Below are 21638 nucleotides of genomic sequence, written 5' to 3'. Positions count from 1 at the left end.
ATCCCTCTAAGGCCAGTAATTTGCGGTTTTTCAACGTCATCCAGTCTTTCAACCACACCAAACAGATTACATCGTAGTAAAGTCTTAGATTGGGCAGTTGCATTCCACCTCTCTCTTTTGCGTCCTGTAAAACTTTCATTTTCACTCGAGGCTTCTTGCCTGCCCAAACAAAGTCCGATATTTTCCTCTGCCATTTTTCAAACTGCTTAGAGTCCCGAATAATTGGTATTGTTTGTAGCAAAAACATCACTCTTGGCAGCACATTCATCTTAACTACTGCAATTCTTCCCAACCATGACAAATTCAATCTATTCCATTTAATCAAATCTTGCTCTATCTGAGTCCACAATTTCTCATAATTATTCTTGAATAGATCTATATTCTATGCAGTCAGTTCAATTCCCAAATATTTCACCTTACTTGTTACTTCACAGTCTGTTGAGTCTTTATTCACTTCTTTTTTGTTGTACAGTTTAGCATAAAATTTGTAAAAGGCTCTACTAATAGCCGTCTGTTCCAGATATACTTTATTATCCTCACATATTTTATTTATTGTCTTCTTCTCCTTTCTCTTCTTCAATTGCCACGCCAAATATTTCCCAGGTTTATTTGCACTTTCAAACGACTTTTGGTTCATTCTCTTAAGATTCCATTCCAGTTCTTTATTATTCATTGCCGTCAACTGCTCTTGAAGGATTTTAATATCCTGGTATATTTTCTTTTTCCCTGGTCTTTTCTTTAGTTGTATTTCTTTGGCTTTTATTTTCTCCATAATCTCCTGTCTCTTCTCCTCTCTTTTTTTCCTGGCTCTTCCATTTAAGTCCATTAGTATGCCCCTAATTACTGCCTTATAGGTATCCCATACCTTATTGGTTGGTACTTCTCTATTCATGTTGTGTTGTATGAAGAACTTAGTTTCCCTTCTCAACATCTCCATATTTTCTCCCTCTTGTAACAAGTCCTCATTTATTCTCCATCCTTTCCTTTTAGTTCTTTTTCCAAACTTCCACATAATTGGATTATGATCTGAGCCTACCATGGGCATTATTTCTACATCCTTAGTCCAAAGCGCTACGTCTTTTGAGGCCCAGATCATATCAATTCGTGATAACGTAGAGTGTCTCGCAGAGTAAAACGTATATTGTCTGCCTTTGGGATTCTGTCTTCTCCATACATCTTCCAAAGTTTCCTGTTGCATTAATACAAAAAAAGTCTTTGGTAGTAATCTTCTTTTCTTTTGTACAGTTGCTGATTTTTTGTCCTGTTCCAAATTTGTAACTCCATTGAAGTCTCCTGCAAGAATTATCTGGTCATAAGAAAGTTCATCTAATTGCTTCCTCAAATCCTCAAAGAAGCTTTCTTTTGCTCCGTTAGGTGCATAAATTCCAATCACCAACACTCTCTTTAAATTCCATGTACATTCCACTGCTAAAAATCTGGCTTCCACATCTCTCATCACTAATTTTGGCTGTAGCTCCTCTTTTATATACAATACCACTCCCCTTTTTTTCTTTTTTGAGGCCGCTACAAAGTCATTGCCCAATTTGTTCAGTTTAAGATATTTTACATCCTGCTTTCTAATATGAGTCTCTTGCAAACACACAATATCACATTTTTGTTTTAATAGCCAGTGGAAAAAAACTTTTTCTCTTATTCGGTGAATTAAGTCCATTTACATTCCAAGATAAAACTTTACACTTCATATTCATAACCTTGTTGTTGGTAAGTCCTTTTCATTGTCCCTCAAAAACTTTTCCATTTCTAGTTCAGATCTGATGCGCTTTTTCACTCCTCCAAATTCAAAGGACATTCCTTCCGGTAATTCCCATCTGTACCTTATTTTCATGTCCTTCAGAATCTGGACTTTGTATTTTTTCCGATCTAGCAACACCGATCTGGGTAACTCCTTCATAATAATAACCGTCTTGCCATCAACCTCCAATGGTTCTTGAAATTGTTTACTCACAATCATTTCTCTTATATTTCTAGTCGTAAATTGCACAATCATGTCTCTTGGTAATTTCCTCTGGGTCGCAAATCTTGAATTTATTCGATACACCACATCTAGGATAGCCAAAGTTTCCTCCTCCTCCTTTCCCAGGTATTCAGCTAACACCTCGGTAATCTGTTCTTGGGCCGTCTTTCCTTCTACCTCCGGCAAGCCGCGAAACCTCAGCTGCTTCTCCATATGCTTGCTCTCCGCAACTGCCATTCTTCCCCTCATCACCCTCATCTCTGTTTGTTGCGTGTCTGCAAGGTTCTCCACCACATTTTCCACTACGTTGACTCTTTGCTGTGTCGCCTGCAGGTCATTTTGTATTGTTTCCATTCCCTTCTTCACTTCTGCCAGTTCATTCTTTACTGTCTCTTTAACCTCTTTCACCAGCTCAGGTTTCATATCCTCGAGTTCTTTAATCGCTTCTGAAAGTTTTTTATCCAAGTTCTCTATAGCCGTTTGCCACTCTTTTTTCGACATCGTGGGGCTTGCTTTACCTCGCTCCCATGAGTCCGCTCGCTTCCTTAACTCCGTGGCGCTTGGCTTAGTGTCCTTTTGTTTTGAATGTCCCGGTCTTTTTGCAAAAAAGTCGTTTAAAGAGTCCAAAATGTCGGGCGTCTTTTCTCTATGGTTCCTCTATGGTTTTTGTAATCCAATATGGCTTACTTCCTCTTCCGCTGAAGCCGCAGCTCTTCTCCTTTCAAAGATGGCGATTCCCTTCTTCCTGTCATCCGGCAAGGGCCGCTTCTCTCCAGCAACTCTATCACTGTTACGTACTTCCTGTTTCCCGACTTCCCACAGCAGTTCTCGCGATGGTAAAGCTTTCTCACAACCTGATATCTCCTTGTGACCACAGGTATGTAAAACAATAGTCCAATTTCTTTAATAACTCCATTTAACTTAGTCCTTTTTCTAATATAGTTCTTGCCAGATCCTCCCCTCCTTATAATCAATCTGTTGCAGTTTAAAAGTCTACTTTAGTGCTTCATTACTTTAAGTAATCTGTCCCGTTTCAAGAGATAGTGATCTTTACCTTCTCCAGCACTTTTCGCGGGTTGTAATCGCTGTTTCAATCTCAAATTCCCATCAGCTCTTCTTGCCCCTGTTGAAGCTTGGGCATGTAGGTCTTATGCCAACCGCATTGGCTCCAGGACTGCCGCAGAGATTTTCGCCGACCTGTCTTCGGGTGGGACCTCAAGGGATGGGAGAGAGTCCGTTGCGCAGGACCCCCCCTCGCCCGAGATCGACGCGCCCTGAGGTTCTTAAGCGTTCTATGCCTGTTCTCCGCCTGAGAACAGTTGGCCGCGAGTTTATTTTGCCCCGCCGGCCATTAAAATGGCAGCCCAGTCAGCTCAGCACTTGGAGCTGCGTTAGACCTCCATGGATCCCAAACCGGAAGTCTTCCGTCGGCGATTTTTGATGTATTAATTCAAGTTGTTGGACTGTGAAAGAAATAACATCTTGCACTACTCCCTACCTACTGGCTTTTCTATTACTGCTGGCATCTTGCACTTTAAATGTGTTGAAAGAGCTCTACGGACTTTGAATATTTATTCAGGATTTTATGTGATATACATGGATGGACTCTGTAATTTTGTATTTTGTATCTGTATTGTAACTATTTTGTTATATTTATTCACATTGGCACTTTTGCACTTTTGCACATCAAAAATTGATTAACAAAAATTTATACATAGTTGTGGTTCCCTGGTCTTGTTGTTCTCCTCTGAAGCCATGGAGAATGGCAACAAGCAGATTTAAGGTGAAAACATGTAAGTAGCGAATCCCTTCTGTCATTCCAAGCGTATGCGAAGGATTGGTTGGAGTTGAAGCTAAGAAGGTTCGGATATCTTCCCCTTCATTGAGTTTTGGAACTTAGTTGGCAGACTCCCCCCCCCCCAAGATGGCGACGAAAAAGCAGAGCCCTGCTGTGGGCAAATCTGTTTCGGCTGCTTTGCAGGGGAAAGGAGAGTCTCTTGAAGAGTTGGTTAAACGGTCGGTCGTTGAAGCTATGAAGCCCTTTGTTGATAAGCTAAATGAAATCGGTCAAAGGGTTGGCTCAGTTGAGAACGAAGTGAAAACCATTAAAGACGCAGCGTCTGGGGCAGAGCAGTCTGCTCGGGAAAATGCAGTACTCATGAAAGCAACAAACAAAGAAGTAAAGCTATTGGAGAATCAATTGATAGGGTTACAAGTGGATCGTGCTCAGACGGTATTGCGTCTTCAGAATGTGAAGGAGGAGGAAAGTGAAAACTTAAAGGATTTGGTGTCGGAACTTTTGGCGTCACCCGCAAAGGCAACTAAAGAAGAGTTAAAAAGCGATATTCTGGAAGTCCGCTGGACATCTTCAAAATATGCAACGAAGCGTCAGCTGCCTCGCGAGATTATTATCGATTTTTCATCTAAGAAGACTCGGGACACCATCTTATATAATTCGTACAATGTGGACTTGGACTTTCTGGGTAACAAGGTTAAGATATTGAAGGACATTCCATTTTTAGCTCGGAAAAGAAGATTCAAATATAAAAGGTTTGCAGCTCTTCTGAGGAAGCGTGAAATAAAATACAAATGGTTATTTCCAGAAGGTATCTGGTTCAGTTATAAAGACCAAGCCTACAAGATAACATCGGAAGTACAGCTGAGGGACTTTGTGTTTAATCATCAAGAGTTCCAGCAAGGAGAGGATTTAGAATCTGAAGGGGGGAATGGGGAGGAGGGAGTGAGCGTAGCTACTGTAGCTACTCAGAGAGAGCTGCGACCGAGACGCGGGGGGGGGGGGGGGGGAGAAGACCTGATCCTGACTGAAGTTCGTATTTTATAAGATCTATCAATCTAATAGCATATTAGCAAGTTTAACTTTAAATAATTGTAGTATGAAGGGAATGCAATACTTGTAGATGTAGTGTGTGTGTTTTATATGTTGTTTTTTCCCTTTCCCCCTGTTCCCTTTTTCCCTTTTTTGTAGTGTTAGTAATTAAAAATAAAAAAAAATTATAAAAAAAAAAGAATCATGCACATTGACTGGTTTGTGTAACAGAAAACCCTATAAAACCCTGTAATTTGATTCAGATGAATGTAAACAAACTGAGCCTAAACAAATGAGTTCCAGTGGGAAAGACATGTTAAGTTTGTAGCCACAAAAACAAGAACCTCAGAGTGATATCTGTTCCCCCCTCCCTCACAGAGATTCAAAGCAGATTACACAACATAAATCTGAAATTGGGTGCTTTTAACAAACAGGAGCTTGCTTCTTTATGGCCAATATAATACGGTGGATAAAAATCCATGATTTTTTACAATCATATTTTTTTTCTAATTTAAATCAGATTTTGTTTGATAAAATGCATTTTGAGGAAAATAGCTAAAGTTTTCTATTTAAGGTATATTATAGCCCAAATGTTTTTCATTATGAAATAAGGCTTAATTTTTAATTATGTAGTATAAAACTGTATATTCATGCAATGTTTAAAAGACTGTTATAAATGAATTACATTAATTATTCATTAGGGCCCTGATGCCATGCTCTCCCAGATGTTTCTATAAGATTATTTTGGGTAATTTTTCTATCTAGAAGATACCATCACAGATGCTTGGTTTTGCAGTTCTCAAAACTGTGAACTGGTGTCTGCAGAGATACTATGCCTCTTCTTAACAGCAAAAATGTTTTAAAATAAACATTTAAAGTTGAGGAAGAGACCATAATCCTATTGCTCCTCTACAAATCTATGTACAGAGAATCAACCCCTTACCTCTTAAGTGCTAACTTTCAAGAAGTTCAATAAATAAAAGATTGTTTGGGATAGAATAGATCTGGATGAGGAGATGTTAAGAGCTAAGTGTAAGAACGTACGAGCAAGCAGTACAAATGAAACTAATTTTTTAGTAGAATACTCCAGAAGTCTAGAGATCTTTTTGAATGCAGCCTGAGATTTGTCAAATTATTCTCTCCCTTGAAGAGAAAACTTATAATGGCAGCAAGCCGTAAAAGAGACCCAGTTTGGGAATATTTTTTTAAAATTATTTTAATAAAACGGAAAATAGCATTGAACTGTAGAAAAAATATCAAAAGCAGAATATATAACAGAAAATAGCATTAGTCAGTAAACAGTCAATAACAGAATATGTAACAAAGTACTAAAACTACATAATATTTTTAACCACTTTAGCCAGTAAACATGGATGTTTAAACAAATACAAGAATACGTATGCTATATAATGTTACGCTTTAGTTAAACAAAACATGTAAATGGTTGTTGTTAATTATTATTTTTTCTCCTTCCACTAAATTACAGCAGAAAAGTTGTCCAAATAATGAATAACCTATTAAACTGGAGCTAGTTCTCAACAATGATTTCATAATTGATGTATTGTCGAAGGCTTTCACGGCCAGAGAAAAACAGGGTTTCTCACCTGTAACTGTTGATCGTCGAGTCTCTTCTGTGCAGACACACATTGGGACTGCGCAGGCGCAGGCCAGCCGCGGAAAAGATTTTTCTAGCTCTAAGAGATGTGAGGGGGACGTTCGGATCCACCGCGCATGCGCGCTGGTGTTCCCGCCAATTTTGAATGCATATATATCCGAACGTCCCCGGCATTCCCTCAGTTCACCTGAGCCGCCGGAGAAACAATGGAAGAAACCAAGCACTCACAGCGGGGCAGGCGGGAGGGAATGTGTGTCTGCACAGAAGAGACTCGACGATCAACAGTTACAGGTGAGAAACCCTGTTTATCGTCTTCGTCCTTCTGTGCAGCCCCACATTGGGAGAGTAACTAGCATCTCACCAATGGGGGCGGGTGTGAGTGTCTACTTGAACAAGGACTGCAGGACAGCTGTGCCCACAGCCGAGTCACGTCGTGCATGCACATCCACAGAATAGTGCTTGATGAAAGTGTCTGCAGTGGACCATGTCGCAGCTTGGCAGACGTCCCGGAGCGGCACTCCTCGTAGGAAGGCAGCAGAAGCAGCTTGCGCTCGAGTGGAATGAGCGGTAACCAACAAGGGACACTGGACTCCAGCATGCTGATAGCAAAGTTTAATCGTAGACACAATCCAGCGAGAGATGGACTGGGCAGAAGCAGGTGAGCCCTTGCGAGGGCCAGAGTAACACACAAACAGGGCAGGAGACTTCCTGAAACATTTGGTGCGGTGCAAATAAAACAATAAAACACGCTTTACATCCAATGTGTGTAGTGCTCGTTCCCCTGGGGATGAAGGTGTTGGAAAAAAGGAAGGGAGGAACACCTTTTGCTGTAGGTGAAACCTTGAGACTACCTTGGGCAGAAACTCCATGCTAGTGTGGAGCATGACAGTACCAGGGAAAAACTGCAGGAAGGGAGGGTCACACCGCAGGGCAGACAGCTCCCCAACACGCCTAGAGGACGTGATTGCTACCAGGAAAGCCACCTTCTGAGTGAGCAAAGGTAGGGGACAAGAAGATAGAGGCTCAAAGGGCTGGAGCATCAGCCGGGAGAGAACCAGGGAGAGACTCCATTGCGGAATGGGATGGGCCCTAGGAGGGAAGGTCTTGAACAGGCCCTTCAGGAACTGCTTGGAAAGCCAGTGAGTAAAAACTGTCTTCCCATCAATCTGCTCATGGAAGGCAGAGATTGCAGCCATGTGGACCTTAATACTGGAAAACGCAAGGCCCTGGGAGCAGAGATCCAGGAGGTAGTCCAGGATGACAGGGAGCGGGCAACTAAAGGGAGAAACCCCCTTTTGGGCCAACCACCGGGAAAAACGTGACCACTTCCTCTGGTAGGACAACCTGGTGGACGGTTTCCGGGCATTCAAGATCACCCCAAGCACCCCAGAAGAGAGGTTCATTTCCGGTTGCCCAGAAGCCAGGCAGCCAGATTCAGTACAGCCACATCGTGATGCCACACCCCGTCCCTGGTTAAGAGGTCCGGGGCGTGAGGCAGGGGGAGGCATCGCCCCTGGGACAGGGAGAGCAAAAGGGGGAACCAATCCTGGCGAGGCCACCGAGGGGCAACGAGGATACAGCGGGTTCGGTAGGCCCTGACCCTGGAAAGAACCTTGTACAGGAGCGGAAAGGGCGGGAAGGCATAAAAGAGCCCTGGGGACCAAGGTATTTGGAAGGCATCCCCTAGGGAGTGGCGGCCAATGCCGGCCCGGGAGCAGAACAGCGGGGCCTGTTTGTTGCGGGCAGTGGCGAAGAGGTCGACCAACGGCGTGCCCCACGTGCGGAAAACCTGGTCGAGGTAAACCCTGTTTAGGGACCACTCGTGCTGAGGCAGAAACACCCTGCTCAGCGCATCCGCCGAGGTGTTGAGATCCCCGGCAATGTGCACGGCTCTGGGAAGGACGTTGTTGACCATGGCCCAATTCCATAGAGTCGTTGCCTCCTTGCAGAGCTTGAGCGAGACCGTTCCCCCCTGCTTGTTGAGGTAGTAGCAGGCCGTGGTATTGTCCGACAGGACCTGAACCCTCCTGTTCCGAATGGCATCTGCAAAAGAAGCGAGGGAGTAACGGATCGCCCTAAGCTCAAGAAGGTTGATATGCATGGATGCCTCAGATGGGGACCAGATGCCCTGAGCCGAAAGCTGTCCACAGCGCCCTCCCCATCCCAAGTTGGAGGCATCGGTATAAACCGTGACCTCGGCTAGGAAGGGGCCGAAAGGACAACCTTCAGACAGGTTTCCAGGGACAGTCCACCAGGCCAGAGAGCGCAGCACCACCCTGGGGATGGAAAACCTCTGGTGCTGACCCATGGTGAGGGGGTTGTACCTCCGGACAAACCAGTTTTGCAGAGGCCTCATACGCAGGCGCGCAAAGAAAACCACCCCTGTGGTGGAGGCCATAAGGCCCAACAGAGTCTGAACCAAAAGGGCAGTCTGATACCGGCAATGCATAAAATGCCGGGCCAAAGCGGAAAGCCTGGCCAACCGGTCAGGGGGCAGGTAGGCTCTACCCAGCAGGGAATTGAAATGGACCCCAATAAACCTAATGGCCATGCCTGGGGTCAGGATAGACTTATCCCCATTAACCACCAAGCCCAGCCTAGCCAGCACGGACAAAGTGAGGGCAATATGGGCCTGGAGAGAGTCAGGCGAGGGTCCCACCAGGAGCCAGTCATCCAGGTACGGGTAGATAAAGCAACCCTGGGACCGCAGGTATGCCACTACGGTGGCCATGCACTTTGTGAACACTCTGGGTGCAGAGGCTAGTCCGAAGGGCAACACTGTATATTCATACACAGAATTCCCATACACAAACCGCAGGTATTTCCTGTGGCCCTCAAATATAGAAATGTGGAAGTAGGCATCCTTCAGGTCTAGAATGGCCAGCCAGACGCCCACTTCCAGGAGTTCCATGACTCGCGCCAGGGTCAGCATGCGAAACTTCTCAGCCTTCAAATAACCATTGAGGCCTCGAAGGTCTAAGATGGGCCGGGAACCTCCACCCTTTTTATCCACAAGGAAGTATCTGGAGTAAAAGCCCCATGGGGAAGTAGAGACATTGACCACCCGGACAGCACCTTTGGTAACCAACTCCATAACATTATTGTGTAACACAACATCACAACATGGAGAACAACGGGGAGGGAGAGAGAGAGGGGGTGCATCCGTAAACATTAACTTGTAACCATGGGCCACAATGGACAGGACCCAAGCGTCAGAAGTAACACGTTGCCAACAGGGCAAAAAAGGTCGAAGCCTGTCCAGAAACTGGGCAGCAGAGGAAGCACCCTCGGAGGCCAACGGGGGAGCGTTCAGGCGCAGTCAGAAGACCGAGGGCTTCTGCGCCGAGGTCGAAGGCTTGGGCGAAGAGGGCTGTTGCCTGCCCTTGGACCGGCCGGAGCGCCTGGAAGGGTGACGCTGCTGGGCAGAGTAGGATCGGTGACCGTAGGACTGGCCCGAGAAGAAGCGCCCTTGACGCTGCTGGTAAGGCTGGTAAGGGGTCTGGTAGGATCGGAACCGACCATAGCGATACCTCGGACCCGACGACTGGGCTGAGGGGGCGACCCCGAGGGACTTGGCCGTCTGCTGATTCTTCTTCATCAGGGAGAGGGACTCATCCGTCTTCTCCGAGAAGAGCTGGGGCCCCTCGAACGGGAAGTCCTCCACCTTCGCCTTCTTCTCTGGAGGCAGGGCCGTGGACCGGAGCCAGGCGTGCCGACGCAGGACCACCGAAGTTGCCATCGCTCGCGCTGCAGAGTCGGCGGCGTCCTTGCCAGCCGTCATTTGCTGTTTTGACAGCTTCACGGCCTCGGCTTGGAGGGCCTTAACCAGGTGGCGGCGATCCTCCGGGAGGTCGGAGAGGTAAGAAGACAGCCTCTTCCACAGGAAGAGATTATAGGATCCCATTATGGCCTGGAAGTTGGCAATACGGAATCCCAGAGACGCGGATGAGTAGAGTTTCCTGCCCACGCCATCCAGCTTCCTGCCTTCTCGGTCCGCCGGGGCCGACGAGGAACCGGAACGGAACCGAGCCTGACCCTCCTCAGCTACGATCGACGAGGGTTTCGGGTGATTGAAGAGGTACGGGCAATCATCTTGCTTTAAACGGTAGTACCGTTCCACCTTCTTTGCCGTCGCGGACAGGGACGCCGGCGCCTGCCAGAGCGCGAGAGCGTTATCAACAAAATCCTCCACAGGGGGAAACGCCACCGACGCGGGGGACCCGGAATACAGCGCCTCCAGCAGCTTACTCTTGGGCTTGGAGGTCGTGGAGGAGACGTCTATCTCCAGCGCGGCGGCCATCCGCACCATTTGTTCGGAGAATAGCCTGTAATCGTCATTCGGGGACGATGAGCGGGGCCCACCCACGGTGTCATCCGGGGAAGGATCCGAGGCCGCGTCTGAAGAGCACTCCGACGGTGACGCCAGACCTTCATCATCCTCGGAATCCGAAAACTCCGGCGAGGTTTGCGTCGGAACCGAAGACCGGTGAGCGGTCGGGGCCGACGGATAAGTTGCAGGAACCGGCGGTCGCAGAGGTAAGCCCGGAGGTGGAGGAGCGGGTGCTGGGAGCCCGACTGGCTGAGCCGGAACGGAGACCATCGGAACCGACGGATGTTGCAGGAAGGGCAGCGACTGCTGGAACCACGCCACAAAATCCTGCCAGGAGGTCATGTTCCCAACCCCCGCGACCGGCTGGCAAGGGGGCAGAGGAGCAGGCACCGGGGCAGGCCAGCGAAGAGGCATCGGAACCGACGAGGTAGACGGCAGTGGAACGGAGGCCTCTGAAGGCGCCGGGGCGGACGGCAGGGAGCGCTCAAAAGATTGGAACGGTTCCGGGAAAGGCGGAAACGGCATAAACTCCTCGGGAACCGACGGAGGAGGCGTGCAAGGAGGCGACGGGGTGTGGAGACTCACCACATCGTCGGGTATCAGGACTGGTTCGGCCGGAGAACCAGGCAGCACAGTCGGAGCTGGGGACAATGCACGGCCCTTGGCCCTCGACTTCGCCTTGGCCTTCTTGGACGGGGGCTCCGAAACAGCCTCCCGAACCGAAGGCTTGGAGGAGGACTTCGGCTTGGGCGCGGAACGCTTCTTGGCCTTCCGGCTCGAAGGACGATCCCCGGAACCGGAATCAGGACGGGCCTCCGGAACGGGTTGCCCCGTCGGTTCCGAGGGGAGCGGCTCTGGCGACTTACGAGACGGCGCCGGTGACGGAGCGGCGGAGCGCGGCCTATCTCCCGAAGAGCCTGACGGCTTGGGGGGGAGAAGGTTGGCATCCCACAAGAAGGCACGGAGCCTGGCCTTCCGATCACTCCTTGCCTTCGGAGTGAAGGACATACAAATGGAGCAGCGCTCGACAACATGCCCCTCGCCCAGGCAGATGAGGCAGAGCTCATGGCCGTCCGAATGGGTCATCTTAGTGCCGCATTTATGACACTTTTTAAACAAAGATGTCTGCGACATAATGAACGGTATCTCCCGACAGATGTCAAGGGGAAAATACCGACCAGCAGAAGAAACGATCCAAAACTCCGAAGAGACGCTTGAAACGAACGCTAGACAATAAGAACCTTTTCGACGGCGGCGAAAAAGGAACTGAGGGAATGCCGGGGACGTTCGGATATATATGCATTCAAAATTGGCGGGAACACCAGCGCGCATGCGCGGTGGATCCGAACGTCCCCCTCACATCTCTTAGAGCTAGAAAAATCTTTTCCGCGGCTGGCCTGCGCCTGCGCAGTCCCAATGTGGGGCTGCACAGAAGGACGAAGACGATCGATGGTTGTTGTGGGTTTTCCGGGCTGTATTGCCGTGGTCTTGGCATTGTAGTTCCTGACGTTTCGCCAGCAGCTGTGGCTGGCATCTTCAGAGGTGTAGCACCTCTGAAGATGCCAGCCACAGCTGCTGGCGAAACGTCAAGACCACGGCAATACAGCCCGGAAAACCCACAACAACCATTGATTTCATAATTATTTATTTCAAATGGTAAATAACCAAACAAATATTAGTTTTGTGAAATAACCGTAAAACTAGCCTGAGAAGTTATTGTTCTAAAAATGAAACCTTCATCTGAGTGGCAAACATGAAGACTATAACAATCAACAACAATAAGCCTTTATGTAGAAAACCATGATTTCAATCAAGTGGTTAGTATGAAGACTCCCTAAACGAGGAAGTCTTCATTATGCACGTGAGGGAACCGCAAAGAGGAAATAAGTGCGCATCGGAGGCCAAGGATTTCAGGCTTGTCAATATCATGCACAAACTGTGATTTGTTTGTAGCATCTGAATACACCGATGCTCCTATATATCAAAAGTAAATACAGAAAGAGACCACTGCATCTATTACACATCTTGGATTTCAAAGTTCATTACAGATTTAACATTAATGGTGCAGCAGAGTATAGAGAGGTAGGTTGATAAAAGAATTGAAAGGAAGAGGAATTGAGAAAGAAAAGCAGTTGCTTTGTGATCAAGATAAGAGGTTATGTAATACAGGCTTTATTGTATCTAGTTATTGCATCTAAGGCTGCAAGAAAGAGAAGATAGGCTGAGACGGTGTTGAAAGGAATAGGCCTGATTTTTTGTGGTCCCCACTACATTCTGTGAGCCAAAATAGACAGGCTGCAATCTTGGACACATTTTAGAAGGGGCTAAAGCCAGCCCTTGCCCTATGGCACCCAAAAAAACATGTACCAAAGCATAAACTTTTTTGTTTAAGCTAACGTTGTAAGGCAAGCAAACCGCTACCACTAAACTGCTATGTAAATAGAACAAAGGAAGAAAAATACCCAAGAATCATTCTCTTGTCAACTTGAGCATAGAGTCCTTTGAGGGTGGTGAACAGATTCCAAAAAGAAGTCCCCATTTCAGTGTAGGGTTGCCATCCTCCAGGTGGTGGCTGGAGATCTCCCAGAATTACAACTGATCTCTAGGTGACGATCAGTTACTCTGGAGAAAATGGCTGCTTTGGAAGGTGGACTCTATCGCATTATACCTTGCTGAAGTCCCTCTCCTCCCCAAACTCCACCCTCTCCATGCCCCCCCATCTCCAGGAATTTCCCAACCTGGAGCTGGCAACCCTATTTCAATGATTCATTAAAACTTGACCATAGCCTCTGTATATAATTAGTACACCAAACCTGAATATAAAATTATTCACAATCTACTCTATGTGCCCTGAATGATTCCAATACTACTGATAGTTGGCTTGAATATCGAAAGACTTACTTCTTTTTCTTTAGGCCTGAGTTCCATGTCTCTCTCTGCCCCATCTCCCATTCTTAGGGGGGAAAGTCTCTTACCTTTGCCCCCCTAACAGTGCACTGCCAAATAAATGCCTGTCTTCAGCTTTCCTCCAGCTGGGGCAGGAGAAAGCAGAAGTTCTCAACAAAGGGAAAGGAGAGCCAGCAGCAATTGGGCTGTCTGCAGCAGAGATCATATTCTAAAAACAAATTAGCTCTATGCTATAAGTTTTGTAGGGTGTTCCTTTTAAGAGCTGACGCCACCTCTTCCTCCTCTTAAACTCTGGACCAGAGCTTACAGACTGAGTACCACTGGATTGCTGGTTCTACGAGTAAACTTCAGGTTGCAATGGTGATCTGGAACCCAGAATTGCCCAGGCCTACAATATCTTTAAATTTACCACTAACTCAGGCAAGGAGGCAGCCATGGTTTCTCCCTGGTCCTTTTCTTTGCATCCTGCCCTGCATGCAGTATAGAGAGACATAAAAATACTGGAAACCTTGAAGCCATACTAAACCAAGATCTTTGGAGAAAAAAATGAAATGCATGCAGTATTTCCTCATCAGATCTAATCTTATTTTTCTAGTTTAAGAACACAAATGTATTATGTATATCTTAATGAACACAGAGTTATACTATCTGCAATATTTATAAAATTTAAAAGCATTAGTTTTATTCAAACCACAATTTCAAATGTGCCCAGTGTCAGAAAGGGAGCATATTTTTGTTTGTGCTTGTTGGAAAAATGAGGATGGAGAATAAAAGTTAAAAGTAAAAACTATCAACACTGTAGTACAAGCTGGGGGGAAAGAAAGAAGACAAGGGAGAGCTTTTATAGAGAAAGGGTCTCTAAGCCTCCCTGGGCTAAAAAGAATCCTCCCTACCTTGTTAGCATGGTGTGACTTTGTCTTGCTGGCCCTCTCAATGCATGTGTCAGCTGGTACAGGAGGAATGGCATCCTTCCTGTCTATCTATGCACCCATGAAGCAGATCCTTTCAAAAAGCCTCAAAATAATGGCAGTTCTATCAAAGTTCGCAGGCAGGGCTCCACAACATGGGTTGCAGAAGACCTCTGCTATAAAAGACAGAGGACTCTGAAGCAAAAAAAAAGGCTCTGAGAGTTGTACTGTACAGTGTGCAAGAGCTTTTCTGGCTTTTTAAAAAGGTGCCAGTATATAAGGTTGCACTGATTTCCACCAATTCCCTTCTCAGGACTTGGACAGCCCGCCCAAGGTGCTGGTACTCAGTACCAGTGAGCGCCACCACCGAAAACAAAAATAAAAGAGCCTTGAGTAGAAAAAACTTCAATTATTGAAGATTCTTACAGATATTAGAGATCATTTTGAGGGAATGAAGGACTGTTACAGGAATGACTTAAAATCTTTCCTTAAAAGCCAATTTCTTTTACCATTCTTAAAGAGATAATATTTCATAAGAAGTTTTCTTCACACACACACAAATTACCCATCAGGAGAAAAAAACAACCCATGAATTTCCCCTCAGTTTTTCTTATCCCCCTCCCTACCCCTGAGTCTTCACATTTTTAGCCTGTCAGTAGGTGTGGGAGATAATGCAGATGTGCCACAGTGCAAGAAGATGAGTGAAGCTAAGGATACCACCTCCTATGTGGGAGGAATCTCTGAATTAGTAAAACTAGGCAAGCATAACGGTGAATTAAAAGAACACAAAGCACTTTAGTTTGCTAGAATACATTAATTAGTAAACTAAACTACAAAAAAGGCTAACAGCTTCCTTTTAAAAACTGAGGAAACTGTCTGTCTGATCACCATTTAAAATAAAATGCTTCACGTGAAGTATCTTGACCTGATCTTGAACAAAGAAGCCAATAAAAAGCAACAGATCAAAAATTTCTCAAATTTCTAGCAGCTTTTAATTGGTCACTGTCATTTTCAATACTTCTGAGGGGAGGGGGGAGATGCCAGTTTTTTAAAAAAGGTGTTTGCACACATTTTACATTGGCAAGTTTTTGATTAGCATTCTATACCATAACTGCAAATTGCTTGTTTCCTATTATAATTATTTGTAATTTCTTCCTCATGAAAAGCATAAATTAGCTAGCTCTGAACTGTGATCTGCCAGTACTAACTGAACACCTGCAGAGGAAGGAAATGATTGTGACACATTAATATATACAGTCTAAAGTAATGCTGGGGACAAAACACTCAGTATTGCATTAGATAAATTAACGTGTCACAGATAATGCTTTGTATTCAGTGTAACAGAATACTAATCTGAGGCAAACTACTTTTTGCACACACACACACACACACACACACACACACACACAAGCAAAAAAAAAAGATTTTTTTAAAAAAAATGTAGTAAAAACTCATTATAGGGCTGCATTTCTGATTAGAAAAATAACAGAGGATAGGAGATTCTTGACCCTTTCCTCATCATTCTGCAGTAAAATATGCTCACTCCCAGTGGTGTTCTAGAAACACATTTACCAAAGACATCTAAAACAGAAGAAAGTGAAAGGGGAGGCAAGGGAAGAATTTAGCACTCCCTTCACCACCATTTTCCAGACCAAGGGGTAATTTATTTATAGCCCACCTTTCTCACTGAGACTAAAGGCAGATTTCACGGCCATATCCCCAAAAAGATAAAAAATGGTCATCCATAAAGATAAATGCATAAATTCAGAGAAAGAATGATTTGCATCATTTAAATTAATTAAATTACAATCCATTACTATGTATTATCATGCTCAATAAATGAGCTTTCTCTCTTAATAATAGCTGCCATAATAAAGTAGTTGCAATGCTGCACTGGAATTTATGCAAAAAGTAAGAGCTACCATCTATAAAATAAGCCGAAGAAAGTTGTAGAAAATGAGAAAGTTCAGATTTTGTGCAGTTTCAAAATTTAAACAGATAAGAATTTACAACATAATACTCTGGATGTTACAGCAGTTGAAAGTAAGATGGTCAAACTGAGCAAGGTGACATTTCCCGGTGACAGCTGAAGAAAAAGACATTGAAAAGATAACTCAATATCAAGATTTAAGATTTGAAGTTCAGCACCTCTGGAAGAAACCTACAGTGGTTATTCCAGTAGTGATAGGAGTGCTGTGTGTGACCCTGAAGACTTACTTAATATATAGGCAATTTATTTTTATTTTATTTATGTCATTTATAGACTATCTTTCTCACTGAGACTCAAGGCGAATTACAGAGTGTGAGATTAGTACAGTCAATACCAGGAACATTTCCAAAAAGAGTGAGACTCAAGGCAGATTATACAGTGTGAAATTAGTAGAGTCAATATCAGGAACATTTCCATAAACAATGCCATAGGATAAACAGATACAAGTTCACAAAGACGCAGTGTTAGAAGGAATCCAATACAACATAGTGTTGAGGTCTCTGGTTCCTAACTCATTAGCTGAATCTGAGATCCCCTCCCTATAATACACCCCTCCTATCTGAGTAAAAAGCCATAAAATTTACATCTCTAGGCACAAGAATAATAACCACCTTTCATCCATTCTACGCTTGCTAGTATGACAGTCACTTCATTTTTATGGAAAGAATATCACTCATTTGGCAGCACCATTTCCCCCTTCCTGCTAGCACATCTTGGTCCTTCAAAGTTCACTTGTCTTATTAAAATTTTCAGTCCAGCTGGAGCTCAGCATGCAGAATTAAGCAATAAAGCCTGAAGAACAGAGAGATTTTTGCTGAATTTCCTATTCAAATTCCAACCAAAATGCAGACAGAACTCAGGAACATGAAGCCTAAGGCAATGCATTGCAAACCAATTTTTAGTTTAGAAATAAAATTACAACAATGAATTATGATCCATAAGGACGGGACAGTAAAAATACTTTTTTAAAAAGTAAACAGTAAAGTGGGTCACTTAAAATTACTAAGCTACAAGGACAAGCAACAGCCAACGTTTAAAAAAATGGAATCCACTTGACCAACAGCCAGTAAGTTCAATGATGTTAAGATTTGTTTGTACTGGTACAGTAGGGAGCAGAGGCAAAGATAGACAAATACTGAGGACTTCAAACCAAGCAAGACAGTTGGAAATTTTGTGTTGTTTTCTTCCTGTACAGTAACACTGTTAACCATCCCTTTATCAACACATTCAATAAGCATTCTCAAACAAGGCAAGCTGTGCTATGTTAAACCACTGTGCTGAATTCTATTTATATTTCTGAAACATTACTGCCTTTTGTAATGAAAGGCAAGACAATAGACAATATAGATTTTAATACATTTGCAAGCCAAGTCTAACTGCTCTTGCACCAGTAAGTATAGCCAACATTGCTTATTCAACAGGGGATACCAGTCAAAATCTTTCAATAGCTTACATTTGCAAAATACCTTGGGGTTAATGTTGCCTGGAGATCTCCTGGAATTAATTTCCACATGAGAGATCAGTTCCCCTAGAGAAATGGCTGCTTTGGAGGGTAGACTCTATGGCTTTATACCCTCTGGAGGTCCCTCTCCTTCACAAACCCTGCCTTCCCCAAACTCCACCCTCAAAATCTCCAGGAATTTCTCAACTTAAGAGTTGGCAGCCCTAAAGTAATAAAGTATAAGAATATGCCATCAGCATGGGTTGGTTTGGGGGACAAAAGAAAGCAGATGTTATCAAACATTATTTGTTTCACTGTTCGCTACATAAAGAACTGCGATATTAATATATGGTTTTATTAATACATTATTGAACTTGGAAGAGGCTAAATATTTTGTCACCTTCTAAAGATACATATGTGTATAACAAATAGAATCACATTAATAGCGAGAAGAGTTTGGGGAACCTGGGGATTAAGCTCATGAGAGAAATTCCTGTTCTTTGCATGGAAATCCAAAATGCAAATGTACTTTATCTTCTGTATGTAAAATATTTGTCTCTAGAGAGAACTGTGATGACCTCTGGATGTAATGACGTATCTGACTACCATCCCCAGCCCACAGTCCTATTCTCACTGTGGAGACACACACGCTTTTTGAACCCTTCCAGAACTACTGGGTAAGACTTCAAAAAAGTACAGAATCATCTCAACAATATCAGATCTCTTCTGCATATTCTATCCCTGCTTAAACATATAGCAGATGATCACACTAGAACTCAAAATCCTTGTTTGGTGTTTCAGGCATAAACATGAAATCAGAAACTAGATATTTGTAGAGTTCACACACATTTGTATCAAAGATACTATGCTTTATTTCTGTTACTTTGTATACAAACCAAAGCATCAGTATAGGAACAGCAAGAACCCTGAGCTAATTAAATGCATTCCAGTGCTTGTAATCAGTAACGGCTTCAATACCCATCTGCAGTATTGAGCTAATATTACAGATGGACTCAGGCATTAACAAACCAAACAGTGCATGTCACTAACTAACTTCCTTTTGGCTTCTGCTTTGGACTGAGGATTAGTACTGATCAGCACAGCAGGTCCCAATTTTGGATATCCAAACATGTCCAGACATCCATATGGGTATTATAATAAGCATGATGTATACATTCAATAAATGTATTACCAATTTGCATCTAAATCAACATGGGCTAGAGCTCAAGTCTGTATGGCTGCCACATTCTTTAACTGGGCCTATACCACATAAACTCAAATGTGAAACTATAGTTACTCTGTGGTGGGGGAAAGATACAAATATATTAGCAACAAGGGTCCACTCCTGTACTCAGGATTGTCCATATTACTTTGCTGCAATTGTTTCCAAGGCCAATTTAAAGTGCTAGTACTAACCCTAAACAGCCTGGGCCCTGCCTAGGACTGTCTCCTCCCATATCTGACTGTGATTTATTCAAAACAGGCCTATCAAATCCCAAGCTCACCTTTCTCCTGAAACAGTTGGGACCCAAGGCAGTAACTACTACAACAAAAAACAATACTTAATAGAACATTCAAAAACAAGATTGTTCCAGTATGTGGTCCCAGGTTGTGAAAGGTTTTAAAGGTAAGCACCAATAACTTAACTTAGATCCAGATAGGCAGCCATTGTAGGAACTTCAAAATAGGTTTAATATGATCCTGCTAGCGCCAGACAACAAACGTACTGCATAACTGTGAACCAGTTGAATTTCTTGGGCAAGATCCCTCTAATGGGGACCCTTATCAATTAGCATTACAGTTTTGTCTAGACTCAATCACACTGCACATGCAGCTACAAAGTTATGCAAATAACTTCCCACTGGAGGTTCTTTAAGCTCAGAGGAAAGGCTGGGAGGAGAAGCCCTCTCCTTCACCAAAGCCACCTGTCACCAGCAAAATCAATTTCTCAGACTTTTAAACTGACATTCTTGGTGCTGACGTGTGACTCTGCTCAAAGAGGTGAACCTAGCACCAACTCCTAAACAAACACAATGTGTATTTTAGCTCTTATTTTCCCTGAGCCACTTGATTACAGCAATTTAACACTGTCCCAAAGCAGAGATGGCAGCAACCTGAGGCTTTTAAAATATAATATATAGTTGAGGGTCATCAGCGTATTGATAACATCTGATTCTAAAGCTATTTGACATTATCAAGGGACATCTCATAAACACACCATGGATGGCAACATTAAAACTTGTACAACTTGCATGTCAGGTCCCATTATTGTGACTGCATTCTCTGACACTACTTTTTGCATTCTGGCCATTTGTAAATGGAGAATGATTGAGGTAATCATTTACTTTGTATGCCTATGTTAGTAGGCATGAGGAGCAGGGCACTTTCAGAGGTGGTCCCGAATTTATGGAACTCCCTGTAACAGAAAGTTCACCATGTTCTACCAGCACATTTTGAAACGTGCTAGAACTTGCCTTATTCCAGAAGGATTTTTTATTGATTTTACCCCCTAACCTTTGTATTCATTACTGAAGGACAAGCTGTTACTTTATTTTGTTTTCTCGGCTGTAGGCTGTTTTGTTTGTGGTTTTGGTACTATTTATTGAGGGTTTTGCTAGCATTGATTATTTGGAGGTTGCTGCTGTTAAGTTTTATTTATTGCTGTGGCATTTTGTTGTTCTGCTTTGCTATAGATTGTTAGCAGCCTCAATAGTTGATTTAATTCCACTTAAGGAGCAATATAAACATTTAATAAAACAGAAACCTCCCGCAGAGAGTTCTTGTCCAAAGTTAAAAAGGGTAGGAACCATTATTAGCCATCCTGAGCTCCTTAGAGAAAGGCCAACATAAATTGAAATAATCCGTTTATTTCATGTCATGACGTCTGGAACACGTCTCAACACCGAACATGGGCATATAAAATTGCAAACGCCAGAATTTCGAAGGAAAGGTGTAGACGCTCAAAAAGCCTGCTGCGGACTGCTTGCCCACACTGCGTCCTGGACAGTTTGCGGGCATCTACACTAGCGGTGGCTACTCTGGGGAGAACAAAAGCGTATTAAACATACGCCCAAGGACAGTATTTGTTTATTCGCGAGCTGTACCTATACAGGGGTTAGGAGACCACAACGTACAGCAACGGCTAGCAGGCGCAGGCGCAATCAGAAGCTGCCGCAGAGGGGAAAGCTAAGCGTAAAACTTGAACGCGCGGTCACGTTTCTCATGGGCCGCGCGCGCTCCAGAACAAGCACCCTTGTGCCGTTCCGATCCTTGCCCCCCCCCCCGGATGCTTGAGCTCCCCCATGCCCCCGCTCGCCCTTTCTATGAAGTAGGCGGCCCACACCGGCAGGGAGAATACGAACTCCCAGACAGCCGTTTCCCGCCCTTACCCAAGGTCGTCAGAGACCAGCAGTCGCCTCAGCTTGACTGGCTCGGCCCTCTTGTGGGAGGAGCTTCCAGGCCAGACTCGAGCGCTGAAAGCGAGGAAGGTGTTGATGGAGCGAGGGCTCCAGAGAACGAACATAAGCGAGCCGGAGTGGATAATGGGCAGCTTCTAAAGAAAGGAGAGCGAGTCGTAAGCGCCTGGAAGCGCGGCCCTTTAGAATTACTAGCTATGGTTCAGATCTGTAACAACGAAGATCAGTC

The 21638-nt window shown here is 44.5% G+C and overlaps 1 protein-coding gene across 6 annotated transcripts in view; it reads right to left on the bottom strand.

Annotated features, from left to right (window-relative positions):
* Positions 1–21428, bottom strand: part of RBP1 (retinol binding protein 1) — a 139551-nt gene extending 118123 nt beyond the window's left edge. For 5 of the 6 annotated variants that reach the window (XM_054984227.1, XM_054984228.1, XM_054984230.1 and 2 more), the window contains exon 1: positions 21383–21428. The gene's annotated coding sequence lies outside the window, so the exon portion shown is untranslated. The remainder of the gene's footprint in view (positions 1–21382) is intronic. The other variant, XM_054984225.1, reaches the window with a different exon arrangement.
* Between the last annotated feature and the right edge of the window lie 210 nt (positions 21429–21638).

Source organism: Eublepharis macularius, chromosome 6, assembly GCF_028583425.1.
Source record: "Eublepharis macularius isolate TG4126 chromosome 6, MPM_Emac_v1.0, whole genome shotgun sequence".
Taxonomy (NCBI): Eukaryota; Metazoa; Chordata; class Lepidosauria; order Squamata; family Eublepharidae; genus Eublepharis; species Eublepharis macularius.
Note: the sequence above shows the minus strand (reverse complement) of the source record. Positions and strands in the feature narration are given on the sequence as shown.